Source organism: Oncorhynchus masou, unplaced genomic scaffold (genome assembly GCF_036934945.1).
Source record: "Oncorhynchus masou masou isolate Uvic2021 unplaced genomic scaffold, UVic_Omas_1.1 unplaced_scaffold_1446, whole genome shotgun sequence".
NCBI lineage: Eukaryota > Metazoa > Chordata > Actinopteri > Salmoniformes > Salmonidae > Oncorhynchus > Oncorhynchus masou.
In genome coordinates, this window is record NW_027004433.1 from 40,942 (window position 1) to 59,661 (window position 18,720).

At 45.0% G+C, this 18,720-nt stretch overlaps 1 pseudogene; it reads left to right on the top strand.

The window, feature by feature from the left end:
• Positions 1–11,107: 11,107 nt before the first annotated feature.
• Positions 11,108–18,720, top strand: part of LOC135530873 (adhesion G protein-coupled receptor B3-like) — a 97,488-nt pseudogene continuing 89,875 nt past the window's right edge.

Genomic DNA, 18,720 nt, shown 5'->3' on the forward strand with positions numbered 1-18,720 from the left:
GGAACCAGCTAAATTAAGGCAATTATATACAATTCAAACATTTCTCAACAGAAGTCCCTCAGGCTGCTACCACATACTCATGTGTATAATGTTATTAAGTGTGCTGTGCACAGACCCCACTGTTCTATAAGGTGTACTTTCACCTGATGTGGAATAGAGTTCCATGTAGTCATGGCTCTATGTAGTACTGTGCACCTCCCATAGTCTGTTCATGACTTGGGGACTGTGAAGAGACCTCTGGTGGCATGTATGGGTGTCTGGGCTCTGTGCTAGTTGATTGAACAGACAGCTCAGTCTCAGTGTATTCAACAAGTTAATATTTGTTATTCCTGCAGACACTCTTATCTCCAGCGACTTACTACTTACTGTAAGTCACTGGAGATAAGAGTGAATACATACATGTTCATACTGTTCCCCTGTGGGAATCAAACCCACAACCCTGGCATTGCAAGCACCACGCTCTACCAACTGAGCTACACAGGACTGCTCACAATTTCAAGTAGTGATGAAGTCCCTCTCTCCTCTACTTTGAGCCAGGAGAGATTGACATGCACACTATTAATGTTAGCTCTCTGTGTACATTTACACGACTGGACAGTAGTTCAGGGACAAAAGGCCCTCGTTGTGGTATCTGACCCCACGACTGGACAGTAGTTCTGGGCAATTGTAATTTCCCTAATTCCCTCTTTGTGGTGTCTGCCCACACGACTGGACAGTAATCCAGGTGCGACAAAACTAGGGTCTGTAGGACCTGCCTCATTGACAGTGTTGTTAAGAAGGCAGAGCAGCGCTTTATTATGGACAGACTTCTCCCCATCTTAGTTACTGTTGTATCAATATGTTTTGGCCATGACAGTTTACAATTCAGGGTTACTCCAAGCAGTTTAGGTTTAGGGTTTAGTGAATGATTAGCCCCAAGTACAATGATTTAGTTTTTATTTTATTTAGGACTAACTTATTTTTGCCACCTAATTAAACAGATGGAAGCGAATATTAGTTTTTTTGATAGATTGATAACTAAATAAATCAAAGGAGTGCTCCTGCTTAAAATGTATTTCTTAAATTTCTTAGGAAGGTTTTAACCAGTAATGGGTTAGTATACGTTGAGATTTTTGAAGTTTCCATACAATGGATTGGAAAATGAAGCCTTTAACCCAAATTGTAATGTATTATTCAATGTATGAAAGTTTTAAATTATACAAACAGATAAGAGATACTGTCACGGCTGTTGAAGCAGGAGGACCAAGGTGCAGCGTGGTGAGCATACTTTTTAGTTTATTAATCAAAATGACTCAGAACAAAACAAATAACACTACAAAAACAAACCGTGACGCTCAAAGGCTATGTGCCCTAAACAAAGTCAACTTCCCACAAACACATGTGGGGGAAAAAGGTACCTAAGTATGGTTCCCAATCAGAGACAACGATAGACAGCTGTCCCTGATTGAGAACTCTACCCGGCCAAAATATATAAATCAAAAATCATAGAAACACAAAACATAGAATGCCCACCCCCCAACTCACGCCCTGACCAAACCAAAATAGAGACACAAAAAGGATCTCTAAGTTCAGGGCGTGACAGATACATCTGAAGAAGATGAATGGCTAAATGAAAATGTAACTGACTATTTAAGATACGAACCGCCAACTTTCACAATACAGGAGACTTCTTCTACTAGTGCTTTGATTATACACAATAACAGTATCCCACTTGCTGTTTACAAATAACAAACTGATCAGGCTTATCATAGTTGTTCTTGAGTCCTGTAATACAAACAAGTGGTTTATCTAAAAGACGAGTTTGGCATATAGAGGGTTGTCATTGACTGCGTAAGCAGCCCACACAGATGTCATTCTCAGTGTGTTGGCAGAGTCACACAATGACACATTTGCCTATCACTCTACAGACAATTTTACAGGCATATCCATGGGAACCCAGAGCAAACACAGCAGCCATTTCAGGGAAGAGGTGTAGCCTGGTTCAGGTCAGAAAGAGCATGGTAGAAGTATTTATCATTCCCAATATATGGATTCTGAAATGTATTATTTAAATATTGTTTTATATACAGTACCAGTCAAAAGTTTGGACACATCTACTCATTCAAGGGTTTTTCTATATATTTACTATTTTCTTCATTGTAGAATAATAGTGAAGACATCAAAATTATGAAATAACACATATGGAATCATGTAGTAACCCAAAATGTATTCAACAAATCAAAATAGATTTATATTTTAGATTCTTCATAGTAGCCACCCTTTGCCTTGATGAGCGCTTTGCACACAATATTCACATATGGATAATGTTTTATTTAAATCTAGTTTGATATGTATTTTATTGATATAGGACAGGAATCACATTGTCTTCTGCTTGTTCATCGTCAGATAATTACATTATTAATCATGCTTTTAAGTTCAAAATGGTTTTAAGTGTGACTTTTTCTAAAAGACTACACAGGGGGTGGTTGATGTGATGTCCCAGGTAACCCAGAGGTCCCTACATTAGGCCTATTTTATTCAGCAATAGTGTATTTTACTCCATTCATTACACCAGTCCCATCCATCATTGTAGTCCTTTCCATCATTGGTAACCATGTCGTCCCTTCAATCAATTGTTAGCATGTAGTCCCTTCAATCAATTGTTAGCATGTAGTCCCTTCAATCAATTGTTAGCATGTAGTCCCTTCAATCAATTGTTAGCTTGTAGTCCCTTCAATCAATTATTAGCATGTAGTCCCTTCAATCAATTGGTAACCATGTCATCCCTTCAATCAATTGTTAGCATGTAGTCCCTTCGATCTTTGGTAACCATGTAATCCCTTCCATCATTGGTAACCATTTAGTCCCTTCCATCATTGGTAACCATGTAGTCCCTTTCATCATTGGTAACCATGTAGTCCCTTCCATCATTGGTAACCATGTGGTCCCTTCCATCATTGGTAACCATGTGGTACCTTCCATCATTGGTAACCATGTGGTCCCTTCCATCATTGATACCATGTAGTCCCTTCCATCTTTGGTAACCATGTGGTCCCTTCCATCATTGGTAACCATGTAGTCCCTTCCATCTTTGGTAACCATGTAGTCCCTTCCATCTTTGGTAACCATGTAGTCCCTTCCATCTTTGGTAACCATGTGGTCCCTTCGATCATTGGTAACCATGTAGTCCTTCCATCTTTGGTAACCATGTAGTCCCTTCCATCTTTGGTAACCATGTAGTCCCTTCCATCTTTGGTAACTATGTGGTCCCTTCCATCATTGGTAACCATGTAGTCCCTTCCATCATTGGTAACCATGTAGTCCCTTCCATCATTGGTAACCATGTGGTCCCGTCGATCATTGGTAACCATGTGGTCCTTGATCATTGGTAACCATGTAGTCCCTTCCATCTTTGGTAACCATGTAGTCCCTTCCATCATTGGTAACCATGTAGTCCCTTCCATCATTGGTAACCATGTAGTCCCTTCCATCATTGGTAACCATGTAGTCCCTTCCATCATTGGTAACCATGTAGTCCCTTCCATCATTGGTAACCATGTGGTCCCTTCCATCATTGGAAAACATGCCCCCCATGTTATTTTATTTATTTGTACTTTTTCATAGATTCATGAAATCTGTTAGCTAGTGGCTAGCATCACAGCTCCGTCTGCCTTGTTGTTAGCTAGTGGCTAGCATCACAGCTCTATCTGCCTTGTTGTTAGCTAGTGGCTAGCATCACAGCTCTATCTGCCTTGTTGTTAGCTAGTGGCTAGCATCACAGCTCTATCTGCCTTGTTGTTAGTGAGTGGGTAGCATCACAGCTCTGTCTGCCTTGCTCTTAGCTAGTGCCTTGCATCACAGCCCAGAGTACCTTGTTGATAGCTAGTGGCTAGCATCACAGCTCTGTCTGCCTTGTTGTTAGCTAGTGGCTAGCATCACAGCCCAGAGTACCTTGTTGATAGCTAGTGGCTAGCATCACAGCTCTGTATACCTTATTGATAGCTAGTGGCTAGCATCACAGCTCTGTATGCCTTGTTGATAGCTAGTGGCTTGCATCACAGCTCTGTCTGCCTTGTTGTTAGCTAGTGGCTAGCATCACAGCTCTGTATGCCTTGTTGTTAGCTAGTGGCTAGCATCACAGCTCTGCCATCCTATTCCAAGGCAATGGGATGTGTGGAGCCTCAGGCCCAGAAGTAATGCTAAGTTAATTTGAAGGCTTGTCACTTTTAATCAGATCCTTTGTCAGCCTGTTCCTATATTATGTCCAGAAACACACTACACAGCATGAAAAGTACTCTTACAGTTCATGGAATTTTCACCCAGCATTACATTACATCCACTCAGCATACATCTAACAACATGGACATCTACTCTTAGCAGACACGATTTACAAGAGCAATTAAGTGCCTTGCCCAAGGGCACATCGACAGCTCTGGGATTCAAACCAGCAGCCTTTTGGTTATAGTCCCAAACCTCTTAACCACTAGGCTACCTGGACATCTACTCATAGCATACGTCTAACAACATTGACGTTTACTCTTAGAATACGTCTAACAACATGGACATCTACTCTGAGAATATGTCTAACAACATTGACGTCTACTCTTAGAATACGTCTAACAACATGGGCATCTACTCCTAGCATGTGGACATCTACTCCTAGCATGTGTTTAACAACATCCACAGTACATCCCCTCTGGATGCCTAACATGCATATAGATGGATGGTTTAAGTTTCAAGTCCACGATTCAGGTTTTTGCCAGGTGTAATGAATACATTGGCAATCTTATTGGCCCAAGCTCTCACTATAAAAACACAATAACAACAGGGAGAAATATAAACAATTCTTTATACAACAACAGATATCCCAAAATGTCAGTCATAGACTCACTGGGAACGATTCTTCAGCTGGGCTGAACAACTCCTTCTCTTCTTTGATTTTCCAAAAAGGACTTACAAAGCTTTGATGAAAGCAGACGTTTGTTAGATTCATCCATCCCTGGTGGCCTTACCCTGTTACACAAGGATAGCCACTGGCAGCATGCCCAATGGTACCCTATTCCCTTTATAGTGCGCTACTTTTGACCATGCCCCATAGGGCTCTTGTCAAAAGTAGTGCTCTTTATAGGGAATAGGGTGGCATTGTGGGATGCAGCCACTGTGCTGCACTCCTAAACCCTGAAGCTTTGCAGTTCTGACTCACAGATTTCTCTCCAAACCCCTTTTCATAAGATACGATATCTGAGGGTTTAGCATCTGATTATAACCACGAGACTAGCGAACATGGCCTGGCCTGTGGACAGTGCACTAAAATTTTTAGCACCCTGTGTGTGTGTGTGTGTGTGTGTGTGTGTGTGTGTGTGTGTGTGTGTGTGTGTGTGTGTGTGTGTGTGTGTGTGTGTGTGTGTGTGTGTGTGTGTGTGTGTGTGTGTGTGTGTGTACATGTGTACGTGTGTGTACATGTGTACGTGTGTGTGTGTGTGTGTACGTGTGTTTGTACATGTGTACGTGTGTGTGTACATGTGTACGTGTGTGTGTACATGTGTGTGTGCATGTGTAAACCTAACTTCCTGTCAGGCTACCAATGCCAAGGCTCCATCCTCTATCAGCACCAATAGAAGATTACTGTTACACTAGAACTGCATCCCAAATGCCACCCTGTTCCCTATATAGTGCCCTACTTTCAACCAGAGCCCTATGGGCCTTGGTCAAATGTACAGTAGTCCACTATATAGGTCAGTGGTTCCCAACGGCACACATTTGTGTTGCAGCCCCGGACAAACAAACCTGATTCAACTCAGAGGGCCTGATTAGTTGACAAGTTGAATCAGGTGTGTTTGTCCAAGGCTACAATAAAACTGTACTGTTGGGGTTACTGGAGGACCGGAGTTGGGAACCACTGATATAGGGAATCGGGTGGCATTTGAGATGCATCCCAATTCCTGATCAACACACTTCCTGTATCCTATATCTGTCCTCTCTCCATGGTGCTGCAGCTAAGGCTAACAGGGATGGGCTTATTATTATCTAGTCTCTCGTTCTCTTTTCTCTCTCTTTCGCCGATCTCTTTCTGTCTCCCATTTCTCTCTTTCTCTCACCTTTGTCTCTTTCTCTGTCTCTTCTCTCTCTCTATTTCGCTCTCTCTTTCTCTCTCCTTCTTTCTCTCTGTTCTCCTTCTGTCTCCCATTTCTCTCTTTCACCTTTCTCTTTCTCTGTCTCTTCTCTCTCTCGTTCTCTTTCTATCTCCCTCTTTCTCTCCATTTTCCTTCTGTCTCCCATTTCTCTCTTTCTCTCACCTGTCTCTTTCTCTGTCTCTTCTTTCTATCTCCATTTTCCTCACTTGCTCCTCTCCCTTTCTCTCTTTCTCTCTCTCTTTTCTCTCTCTCTCTCCCTTTATCTTTCTTTCTGCCATTCGTTGTAATAATATTTGTATAATATTTCTATGCTGTGAGTCATAAAGGACAAAGAGGCAGCATGTTTGAGTGCTATGCTAACAGGGAGGAGGATAACATGGTTCCTGTGTGGGTTTAATTGCCCCGACGCTGCCTTGCTGTCTCACTCTACCTCCATTTTCCCCTCCCTCCATCCCTCCCTTCCTCGTTCTCTCTCTCTTGCGAGGCGCCGGTACGCTGTGCTCTGCTCTGCTGTGCTGTGCTGTGCTGTGCTGTGCTCTGCTGTGCTGTGCTGTGCTGTGCTGTGCTGTGCTCTGCTGTGCTGTGCTCTGCTCTGCTGTGCTGTGCTCTGCTGTGCTGTGCTGTGCTCTGCTGTGCTGTGCTGTGCTCTGCTGTGCTGTGCTCTGCTCTGCTGTGCTCTGCTCTGCTGTGCTGTGCTCTGCTCTGCTCTGCTGTGCTGTGCTCTGCTGTGCTGTGCTGTGCTCTGCTGTGCTGTGGTGCGTAATTGGCTTTGCTGTTTATGGATTCAGGCTTGCTTCATTGTCTAATAGAAATCATCGCTTGTTGTTGTGCAGCCGATGTCTTTGGGGATCAGGGCAGTGAGAGAGAGACTGGGTATCAAATGGAAACTTTTCCCTATATAGGGTGCTACTTCCCTTTATAAGTAGTGCAGGGAATAGGGAATAGGGTGCAATTTGGTTTGCAGACAGAGTCAGGGATGTGGTGTCACGTTTCCGCCTGCAGTTTGCCTAACTAGCTGTCGAGCTGTGTTTTTGTTTCTTTCCCTCTCTCTCTCTCTCTCTCTCTCTCTCTCTCTCTCTCCCTCCCTCTCTCTCTCTCTCTGTCTCTCTGTCTCTCTGTCTCTCTCTCTGTCTCTCTCTCTGTCTCTCTCTCTGTCTCTCTCTCTCTCTCTCTCTCTCTCTCTCTCTCTCTCACACACTCTCTCTCTCTTTATTTGCTTGGCTTGTTTAATGAGGAGCAGAGAGACAAATTAACAGAGGACAGAGGGAGGTAAGAGAGGGGGCTAATCTCGCTGTTGGGTCCCACCACCGTGTTCAATTTAGTACTGACAAATAATGTATCCCAAATGGCACCCTAATCTCAATAATGCACTACTTTTGACCAGGGCCCTATGGGTAGTGCACTACTTTTGACCAGGGCCCTATGGGTAGTGCACTACTTTTCACCAAGACCCTATGGGTAGTGCACTACTTTTGACCAAGGCCCTATGGGTAGTGCCCTACTTTTGACCAGGGCCCTATGGGTAGTGCACTACTTTTGACCAGGTCCCTATGGGGACACAAACAAATTGTCTTTCAGCAAGGAATTCAAAAGTCTCAAAGTCAATCTGATTTAGATAAAATATAAACTAATTCTTCATGATCACATATTACAGCTACAGTCTGACTGGGGGCCTAGAAGGACATCCACATATTACAGCTACAGTCTGACTGGGGGCCTAGAAGGACATCCACATATTACAGCTACAGTCTGACTGGGGGCCTAGAAGGACATCCACATATTACAGCTACAGTCTGACTGGGGGCCTAGAAGGACATCCACATATTACAGTTACAGTTACAGTCTGACTGGGGGCCTAGAAGGACATCCACATATTACAGCTACAGTCTGACTGGGGGCCTAGAAGGAAATCCACATATTACAGTTACAGTCTCACTGGGGGCCTAGAAGGACATCCACATATTACAGTCTGTTCTGGGGGCCTAGAAGGACATCTACATATTACAGTTACAGTCTGACTGGGGGCCTAGAAGGACATCCACATATTACAGTTACAGTCTGACTGGGGGCCTAGAAGGACATCCACATATTATAGCTACAGTCTGACTGGGGGCCTAGAAGGACATCCACATATTACAGCTACAGTTACAGTCTGACTGGGGGCCTAGAAGGACATCCACATATTACAGTTACAGTCTGACTGGGGGCCTAGAAGGACATCTACATATTACAGTTACAGTCTGACTGGGGGCCTAGAAGGACATCCACACATTACAGTTACAGTCTGACTGGGGGCCTAGAAGGACATCCACATATTACAGTTACAGTCCTACTGGGGGCCTAGATGGACATCCACATATTACAGTTACAGTCTGACTGGGGGCCTAGAAGGACATCCACATATTACAGCTACAGTTACAGTCTGACTGGGGGCCTAGAAGGACATCCACATATTACAGTTACAGTCTGACTGGGGGCCTAGAAGGACATCCACATATTACAGTTACAGTCCTACTGGGGGCCTAGAAGGACATCCACATATTACAGTTACAGTCTGACTGGGGGCCTAGAAGGACATCCACATATTACAGTTACAGTCCTACTGGGGGCCTAGAAGGACATCCACATATTACAGCTACAGTCTGACTGGGGGCCTAGAAGGACATCCACACATTACAGTTACAGTCTGACTGGGGGCCTAGAAGGACATCCACATATTACAGTTACAGTCCTACTGGGGGCCTAGAAGGACATCCACATATTACAGTTACAGTCTGACTGGGGGCCTAGAAGGACATCCACATATTACAGTTACAGTCTGACTGGGGGCCTAGAAGGACATCCACATATTACAGTTACAGTCTGACTGTGGGCCTAGAAGGACATCTACATATTACAGTTACAGTCTGACTGGGGGCCTAGAAGGACATCCACATATTATAGCTACAGTCTGACTGGGGGCCAATAAGGACATCTACATATTACAGTTACAGTCTGACTGGGGGCCTAGAAAGACATCCACATATTACAGTTACAGTTACAGTCTGACTGGGGGCCTAGAAGGACATCCACATATTACAGTTACAGTCTGACTGGGGGCCTAGAAGGACATCCACATATTACAGTTACAGTCCTACTGGGGGCCTAGAAGGACATCCACATATTACAGTTACAGTCTGACTGGGGGCCTAGAAGGACATCCACATATTACAGTTACAGTCTGACTGGGGGCCTAGAAGGACATCTACATATTACAGTCTGACTGGGGGCCTAGAAGGACATCCACATATTACAGTTACAGTCTGACTGGGGGGCCTAGAAGGACATCCACATATTACAGCTACAGTCTGACTGGGGGCCTAGAAGGACATCCACATATTACAGTTACAGTCTGACTGGGGGCCTAGAAGGACATCCACATATTACAGCTAAAGTCTGACTGGGGGCCTAGAAGGACATCCACATATTACAGCTACAGTCTGACTGGGGGCCTAGAAGGACATCCACATATTATAGCTACAGTCTGACTGGGGGCCTAGAAGGACATCCACATATTACAGCTACAGTTACAGTCTGACTGGGGGCATAGAAGGACATCCACATATTACAGCTACAGTTACAGTCCTACTGGGGGCCTAGAAGGACATCCACATATTACAGCTACAGTCTGACTGGGGGCCTAGAAGGACATCCACATATTACAGTTGCAGTCTGACTGGGGGCCTAGAAGGACATCCACATATTATAGTTACAGTCTGACTGGGGGCCTAGAAGGACATCCACATATTACAGTTGCAGTCTGACTGGGGGCCTAGAAGGACATCCACATATTACAGTTGCAGTCTGACTGGGGGCCTAGAAGGACATCCACATATTACAGTTGCAGTCTGACTGGGGGCCTAGAGTCACTATTTGTCTAACAGTTCTGTTATTCTAAGCTCACAGTAGCTTGATATTCCTATGAATAATTGTTCTGGTGAGTGCTCTGCTTTTATGCTTCTATTGTACTGCAGTAGTTGAGTTATGATATGAATGTTCACATCTCAAAGGCCTAGGCCTCATAGTCCTCATAAATATGAAAGCAGGAAGAGGGACTTGTGTGTAAAAACAGACAAATCAGAGGTGTGCTTTAGCTTTATGAAATGGTGGAAGTGGTGGTGGTGATTGTGACGTGGTGGTAATGGTGATGGTGGTGGTGGTGGTGATAGTGGTTGTGGGGGTAGTGATGGTGGGGGTGGTGATTGTGATGGTGGTGGTGGTGATGGGTAGTGGTGGTGGTACTGATGATGGTGATGGTGATTGTGATGGTAATGATGGTGGTGGTGGTGATGGTGATGTTAGTGCTTGTGGTAGTGGTGATGGTGATGGTTGTGGTTGTGGTGATGGTGATGGTAGTGCTTGTGGTGATGGTAGTAATGGTTGTGGTGACTGGGTTGGTAGTGGTTGTGGTGATGGTAATGGTAGTTGTTGTGGTGGTGGTGATGGTAGTTGTTGTGTTGGTGGTGATGGTAATGGTTGTGGTGGTGGTGATTGTGATGGTAGTGGGGGTGGTGATTGTGATGGTAATGGTTGTGTTGGTGGTGATGGTAGTGGGGGTGGTGATTGTGATGGTAATGGTTGGCTGGTGGTGATTGTGATGGTAGTGGTTGTGGTGGTGGTGAAGATAGTGGTTGTTGTGGTGATGATGGTAGTGGTTGTGGTGGTGATGGTAGTGGTTGTTGTGGTGGTGATGGTAATGGTTGTGGTGATGGTGATGGTAATGGTTGTGCTGGTGGTGATTGTGATGGTAGTGGGGGTGGTGATTGTGATGGTAGTGAGGGTGGTGATTGTGATGGTAGTGGGGGTGGTGTTGGGGATGGTAAAGGTTGTGCTGGTGGTGATTGTGATGGTAGTGGGGGTGGGGGTGGTGATTGTGATGGTAGTGAGGGTGGTGTTTGTGATGGTAGTGGGGGAAGGTGATTGTGATGGTTGTGAGGGTGGTGATTGTGATGGTAATGGTCGTGCTGGTGGTGATTGTGATAGTAGTGAGAGTGCTGATTGTGATGGTAGTGAGGGTGGTGATTGTGATGGTTGTGGTGGTGGTGATTGTGATGGTAGTGGGGGTGGTGATTGTGATGGTAGTGGGGGTGGTGATTGTGATGGTAGTGAGGGTGGTGTTTGTGATGGTAGTGGGGGAAGGTGATTGTGATGGTTGTGAGGGTGGTGATTGTGATGGTAATGGTCGTGCTGGTGGTGATTGTGATGGTAGTGGTTGTGGTGGTGGTGATGGTAATGGTTGTGGTGGTGGTGATTGTGATGGTAGTGAGAGTGCTGATTGTGATGGTAGTGAGGGTGGTGATTGTGATGGTTGTGGTGGTGGTGATTGTGATGGTAGTGAGGGTGGTGATTGTGTTGGTAATGGTTGTGCTGGTGGTGATTGTGATGATAGTGGTTGTGGTGGTGGTGATGGTAGTGAGGGTGGTGATTGTGATGGTAATGGTTGTGCTGGTGGTGATTGTGATGGTAGTGGTTGTGGTGGTGGTGATGGTAGTGGTTGTGGTGATGGTAGTGGTTGTGGTGGTGGTGATGGTAGTGGTGGTGGTGATGGTAGTTGTTGTGGTGTTGGTGATGGTAATGGTGGTGGTGATTCTCTTTCTTCCATCTCCCCGCCCCTCCCTCCTTCCTCCTCCTCCCCTCCCCTGTCCTTCCTTTCTCATATCCTCCTTGCATCCTCCCTTCCCTCCCTCCTCCCTCCTCCCTTCTCCATACTCCTCCCCCTCCCCCCTCTCTCCTCCTCCCTTCCCTCCCTCCTCCCCCTCCCCCTTCCCTCCTCCTCCCCTCCCTCCATTCCCTCCCTCCTCCCTTCTCCATACTCCTCCCCCTCCCCTTCTCTCCTCCTCCTTCCCACCCTTCTCTCTCTATCCTCTGTCCTTTGTCCTTCCTCCCTCCCTGTCCTAGACCTTTTCTCTTACATCAGACAACAGCCCCTTGTCCTGACATTCAACATGGAGCTCAAGGCAACGTTATCACATGTAGTCATCTCTACCTCTAAATCCAAACCTGCCCAGCCCTCTTGATTCCTCCTCTGACATTGAGGCCCGTCCCTTAACTCCCTTAAAACAACAAATGGGCAGTTTGACCACTTTGTTTGCTATAATATGGCTGGAGACTTTTAAGCCCTGAAATGCAACATGTTAGTTCTGTGTCTTGTCGTGGTTACTCTATACAAGGGTGTAGGAATGCTACATGTTAGTTCTGTGTCTTGTTGTGGTTACTCTATACAAGGGTGTAGGAATGCAACATGTTAGTTCTGTGTCTTGTCGTGGTTACTCTATACAAGGGTGTAGGAATGCTACATGTTAGTTCTGTGTCTTGTTGTGGTTACTCTATACAAGGGTGTAGGAATGCAACATGTTAGTTCTGTGTCTTGTTGTGGTTACTGTATACAAGGGTGTAGGAATGCTACATGTTAGTTCTGTGTCTTGTTGTGGTTACTCTATACAAGGGTGTAGGAATGCTACATGTTAGTTCTGTGTCTTGTTGTGGTTACTCTATACAAGGGTGTAGGAATGCTACATGTTAGTTCTGTGTCTTGTTGTGGTTACTCTATACAAGGGTGTAGGAATGCAACATGTTAGTTCTGTGTCTTGTCATGGTTACTCTATACAAGGGTGTAGGAACGCTACATGTTAGTTCTGTGTCTTGTTGTGGTTACTCTATACAAGGGTGTAGGAATGCTACATGTTAGTTCTGTGTCTTGTTGTGGTTACTCTATACAAGGGTGTAGGAATGCAACATGTTAGTTCTGTGTCTTGTTGTGGTTACTCTATACAAGGGTGTAGGAATGCTACATGTTAGTTCTGTGTCTTGTCGTGGTTACTCTATACAAGGGTGTAGGAATGCTACATGTTAGTTCTGTGTCTTGTTGTGGTTACTCTATACAAGGGTGTAGAAATGCTACATGTTAGTTCTGTGTCTTGTTGTGGTTACTCTATACAAGGGTGTAGGAATGCTACATGTTAGTTCTGTGTCTTGTCAAGGGTGTAGGAATGCTACATGTTAGTTCTGTGTCTTGTTGTGGTTACTCTATACAAGGGTGTAGGAATGCTACATGTTAGTTCTGTGTCTTGTTGTGGTTACTCTATACAAGGGTGTAGGAATGCTACATGTTAGTTCTGTGTCTTGTCGTGGTTACTTGTATACAGGAACCTCAACAAGACACAGAACTAACATGTATACAAGCGTGTAGAAACACTGCATGACACACTCCTGCTCTGATGACGTACATTGTGACATCAGTAAATACCACTGTTCTGCTCCACGTCCTCCGCACTGCTTCCTAAATGGACCTCAGCTCTGCTGAAATGACCAGTTAGTCCAGGGCTGATTGAACCTTTTAGTTGGAGCTCCCTTCATTGAACAGGATTCCTGCACACCCCCACCCCCTCACTCCTCTTATCCTTTTTACGGCAGACCTGGTCCCTGCTTCCTGTCGTTCCCCTGTCACCATGGATACCAACACATTAGACTCAACATCTCCCGGCAATTTGCCTTTCTAAAGGGCACCATGTTCAACTCCGTCTTATTCTCCACCCTCCCTCCCTCCCTCCCTCCCTCCCTCCCTCCCTCCCTCCCTCCCTCCCTCCCTCCCTCCCTCCCTCCCTCCCTCCCTCCCTCCCTCCCTCCCCCCCCCCATCTATCCATCCATCTATCCATCCATCCATCCATCCATCCATCCATCCATCCATCCATCCATGCACTCTGTTGCTCTTATGTTGCCTCTATACATTCTAGTGTTGTTAGTAGGTGTTTCTAGATGTACTCTATGTACATAGTGTTGTTAGTAGGTGTTTCTAGATGTACTCTATGTACATAGTGTGTTTAGTAGGTGTTTCTAGATATACTCTATAGACATAGTGCTGTTAGTAGGTGTTTCTAGAAATACTCTATAGACATAGTGTGTTTAGTAGGTGTTTCTAGATATACTCTATAGACATAGTGTGTTTAGTAGGTGTTTCTAGATGTACTCTATAGACATAGTGTTGTTAGTAGGTGTTTCTAGATATACTCTATAGACATAGTGTGTTTAGTTTGTGTTTCTAGATGTACTCTATGTACATAGTGTGTTTAGTAGGTGGATGGACGAGAGTTTCACTAGGTTACCACTGACGTTACTACTATCAATGAGGTTACCACTAGGTTACCAATGAGGTAATCACTGAGGTTACTACTGAGGTTGCCAATGAGGTTATCACTGAGGTTACCACTAGGTTACCAATGAGATAACCTCTGAGGTTACCAATGAGTTTACCAATGAGGTAACCACTGAGGTTACTACTGAGGTTGCCAATGAGGTTACCACTAGGTTACCACTAGGTTACCACTGAGGTTACCACTAGGTTACCATTGATGTTACCACTAGGTTACCATTGATGTTACCACTAGGTTACCATTGATGTTACCACAAGGTTACCATTGATGTTACCACTAGGTTACCACTGAGGTTACCACTAGGTTACCATTGATGTTACCACTAGGTTATCATTGAGGTTACCACTAGGTTACCACTAGGTTATCATTGATGTTACCACTAGGTTACCACTAGGTTACCATTGAGGTTACCACTAGGTTACCATTGATGTTACCACTAGGTTACCATTGAGGTTACCACTAGGTTACCATTTATGTTACCACTAGGTTACCATTGAGGTTACCACTAGGTTACCATTGAGGTTACCACTAGGTTACCATTGAGGTTACCACTAGGTTACCACTAGGTTACCAATGAGGTTACCACTAGGTTACCATTGATGTTACCACTAGGTTACCATTGAGGTTACCATTGAGGTTACCACTAGGTTACCACTGAGGTTACCACTAGGTTACCATTGAGGTTACCACTAGGTTACCATTGAGGTTGCCACTAGGTTACCATTGAGGTTACCACTAGGTTACCATTGAGGTTACCACTAGGTTACCACTAGGTTACCACTGAGGTTACCACTAGGTTACCATTGATGTTACCACTAGGTTACCATTGAGGTTACCACTAGGTTACCATTGATGTTACCACTAGGTTACCATTGAGGTTACCACTAGGTTACCACTAGGTTACCAATGAGGTTAGTACTGAGATTACTACTGAGATTAGTACTGAGGGGATGGATGGATCAGATATACACTCGGTTTCCACTGAGATCAGATTTGGGCTGCCTGTGTAAACTCAGCCACTGTGCCATACTAAATGTGGCCCAGGTCTCAGAGAGACAAAGTCATTATTCCAGACTGATATGGGGAAATGAAGTTTGCAGTTGGTGTTGAAGTAACACTGATTAGTGTATGATGAAACCATACACATTTCTCACCCATACATGGTCCCGTGTAGCTCAGTTGGTAGAGCATGGCATTTGAAACATCAGGGTCAGAGTTGTGTTCCCATGGGGAACCAGTATGAACGGGAACATGGGGAACCAGTATGAACAAAAATGTATGCACTCACTAGATGAATCCATACACATTCCCCCATACATACAGACACACTTAAAGGTATTCTTCAACATCTACTTCTGCAGTATGAACATTCTCAGCACATCATATGGCTTACTGTTCCTAAGTGCTATGTCAAGAGTAACCCCCTGTAATTAGAATATTTAATAGGATCTCTATGGTAACCCCGTGTAATTAGAATATTTAATAGGATCTCTATGGTAACCCCTTCACAGCTTCATCAAAGCAGTGCTTTCAGACCAGAATGTACATCTTGATCTCTCCTGTCTGAGGAACCGGGTGGCAGGGTTGGCTTCCCTAAGATGCTCAGTGGACTTGTACCTGTCAGTGAAAGATGAATCATCAAATATCCAATGTGCTGTTATACACATATCTTTGATGCCATCCATCATGGCAGGGAAGGACTCAGCATGTCAGGGTTGTACATCATGTTAATAACTACGTCTTGTTGTGCTCACTGTATACTAGGCTTGTGCATAGAATTTAAGAATTCATTAGGACCTACTCTTGACGTACATTGTGGGCCTTTAAAGCCCTGAGAATCACAGTTTTGTCGTGAGTTTTTAAGAGTCTACAGTACTGCCAGCCTCTCTGTGTTCATCCCTCCAGCCTCGCTCTGTTCATCCTTGTGCATCTCTCTGTTCATCTCTCCAGCCTCTCTCTGTTCATCCCTCTAGCCTCTCACTGTTCACCCCTCCAGCCTCTCTCTGTTCATCCCTCCAGCCTCTCTCTGTTCATCCCTCCTGCTTCTCTCTGTTCATCCCTCCAGACTATCTGTTCATCCCTCCAGCCTCTCTCTGTTCATCCCTCCAGCCTCTCTCTGTTCATCCCTCCAGCCTCTCTCTGTTCATCCCTCCAGACTCACCGTTCATACCTCCAGCCTCTCTCTGTTCATCCCTCCAGACTCTCTGTTCATTCCTCCAGCCTCTCTCTGTTCATCCCTCCAGCCTCTCTCTGTTCATCCCTTCAGCCTCTCTCTGTTCATCCCTCCAGCCTCTCTCTGTTCATCCCTCCACTCTCTGTTCATCCCTCTAGCCTCTCTCTGTTCATCCCTCCAGCCGATGCTCATCCCTCCAGCCGCTGATCATCCCTCCAGCCTCTCTCTGCTCATCCCATCCGGTTACTCTATTCATCCCTACAGCCTCTCTCTGTTCATCCCTCCAGCCTCTCTCTGTTCATTCCTCCAGATGTCCTTGTTCACCACACGCAGATCAGACACCTGTCACTATTTTGTCACCTCTGAGTCACAAGGATGTCTGACACATCTCTTCCTCCAGCTGTCTGCCATCTTCTCCTCTCTCGGGTCCTTGACAACTCAAGAGCTGCGATGTCACACTTCCTGTTCCACCAGTTGTTCCCAGTGATCGGTTTTACTAGAATATCCAAGAAACAGTAGTTGTACCATTTCATGACAATAACAGAACAGGGGATGTGTGTCATGGTAACATGAGCATTGAGGAAACCAACCATGGTAGTTTTATTGATTTCAGATACAGTAGTCATACCAATGCATAATGTAAAAGAACAGAAATAACCATTGCAACTGAAATGCCTGTGTTGAGTTAAAAGAAACTAAACGTTGTTTGACATTGTTATGGTAATTGGCCTTGGGATCTAAGGCATCTGTCACAAACTACAGTGCCTACGTCATTTCCACATTGTTAGGTTGTTTTGATGTTTTGTTTTATCCCGGCTTACATAGAGGCCTATGTGCCAATTAGTAATAACAGCGGCTGTATTACCACCCTGCAGCATCACTGCTTTCAACGCCCACCATGTTAAACTGGAAATAGGCTTATATGCAGACCAAACCTTTGAAAAGAGAATATGCATATTTACATGTTAGAGCTGAGCTGTAAGGCTTCTTAATATTGAGTCCCAAATGGCACCCTATTCCCTACATATTGCTCTACTTTACCTATGGGCTCTGGTCAAAGGTAGTGCACTATGTAGTGAATAGGGTGCCATTTGGGAGTTCATCAATGTGAAGGAGGCATTCAGCACAGCTCTAACATGTAAATATGCATGTGTAATTTTCAAACACTTTGGTCTGCGTTTAAGAGTTAGGGTAAGGGTCAGCCCTAACCCAAACCCTAATTTCCAATATCAATAAGGTGGGCGTTCAAAGCATTGACATAGTATGTTTCACCATGTGTGTGATGCAGACAGAACAACAACAGCTGTGTGAATGGTGTGTGATGCAGACAGAACAACAACAGCTGTGTGAATGGGGTGTGATGCAGACAGAACAACAACAGCTGTGTGAATGGGGTGTGATGCAGACAGAACAACAACAGCTGTGTGAATGGGGTGTGATGCAGACAGAACAACAACAGCTGTGTGAATGGGGTGTGATGCAGACAGAACAACAAAAGCTGTGTGAATGGCGTGTGATGCAGACAGAACAACAACAGCTTTGTGAATGGTGTGTGATGCAGACAGAACAACAACAGCTGTGTGAATGGTGTGTGATGCAGACAGAACAACAACAGCTGTGTGAATGGTGTGTGATGCAGACAGAACAACAACAGCTGTGTGAATGGGGTGTGATGCAGACAGAACAACAAAAGCTGTGTCTTATCAGTGAGTAGTGTACAGGGCCAGATCAGATGGCAGGGTTGTCTTGGGAGGTTTCACGTGTGCTTTGAAGCGTCCTTTTTCTTTGCACACACACACACAAACACACACACACACACACACACACACACACACACACACACACACACACACACACACACACACACACACACACACACACACACACACACACACACACACACACACACACACACACACACACACACAGGCGTGCACACACAAACATGCACACACACACACATTGACAAGCACCCGCGAGCGCGTGCACACACACACAGTCACACACACACAAACAGACACTCGTGCACACACACGGTAGCATTAGCATGTCAATAAGACACACAGCCTCGTGCAGGTAATGTTGGATAAGAAGAAAACATAATTATATCAACAATATTTGAAATGGAGATTGGTGTTCTGGCATCATCTCTGGAGGTGGCTGTCTCAGCCGTGAAATACAGGTCCCGTCCAAAATGGCACCCAAAGGGCACATAGGGTTCTGGGCAAAAGGAGTGCACTATAA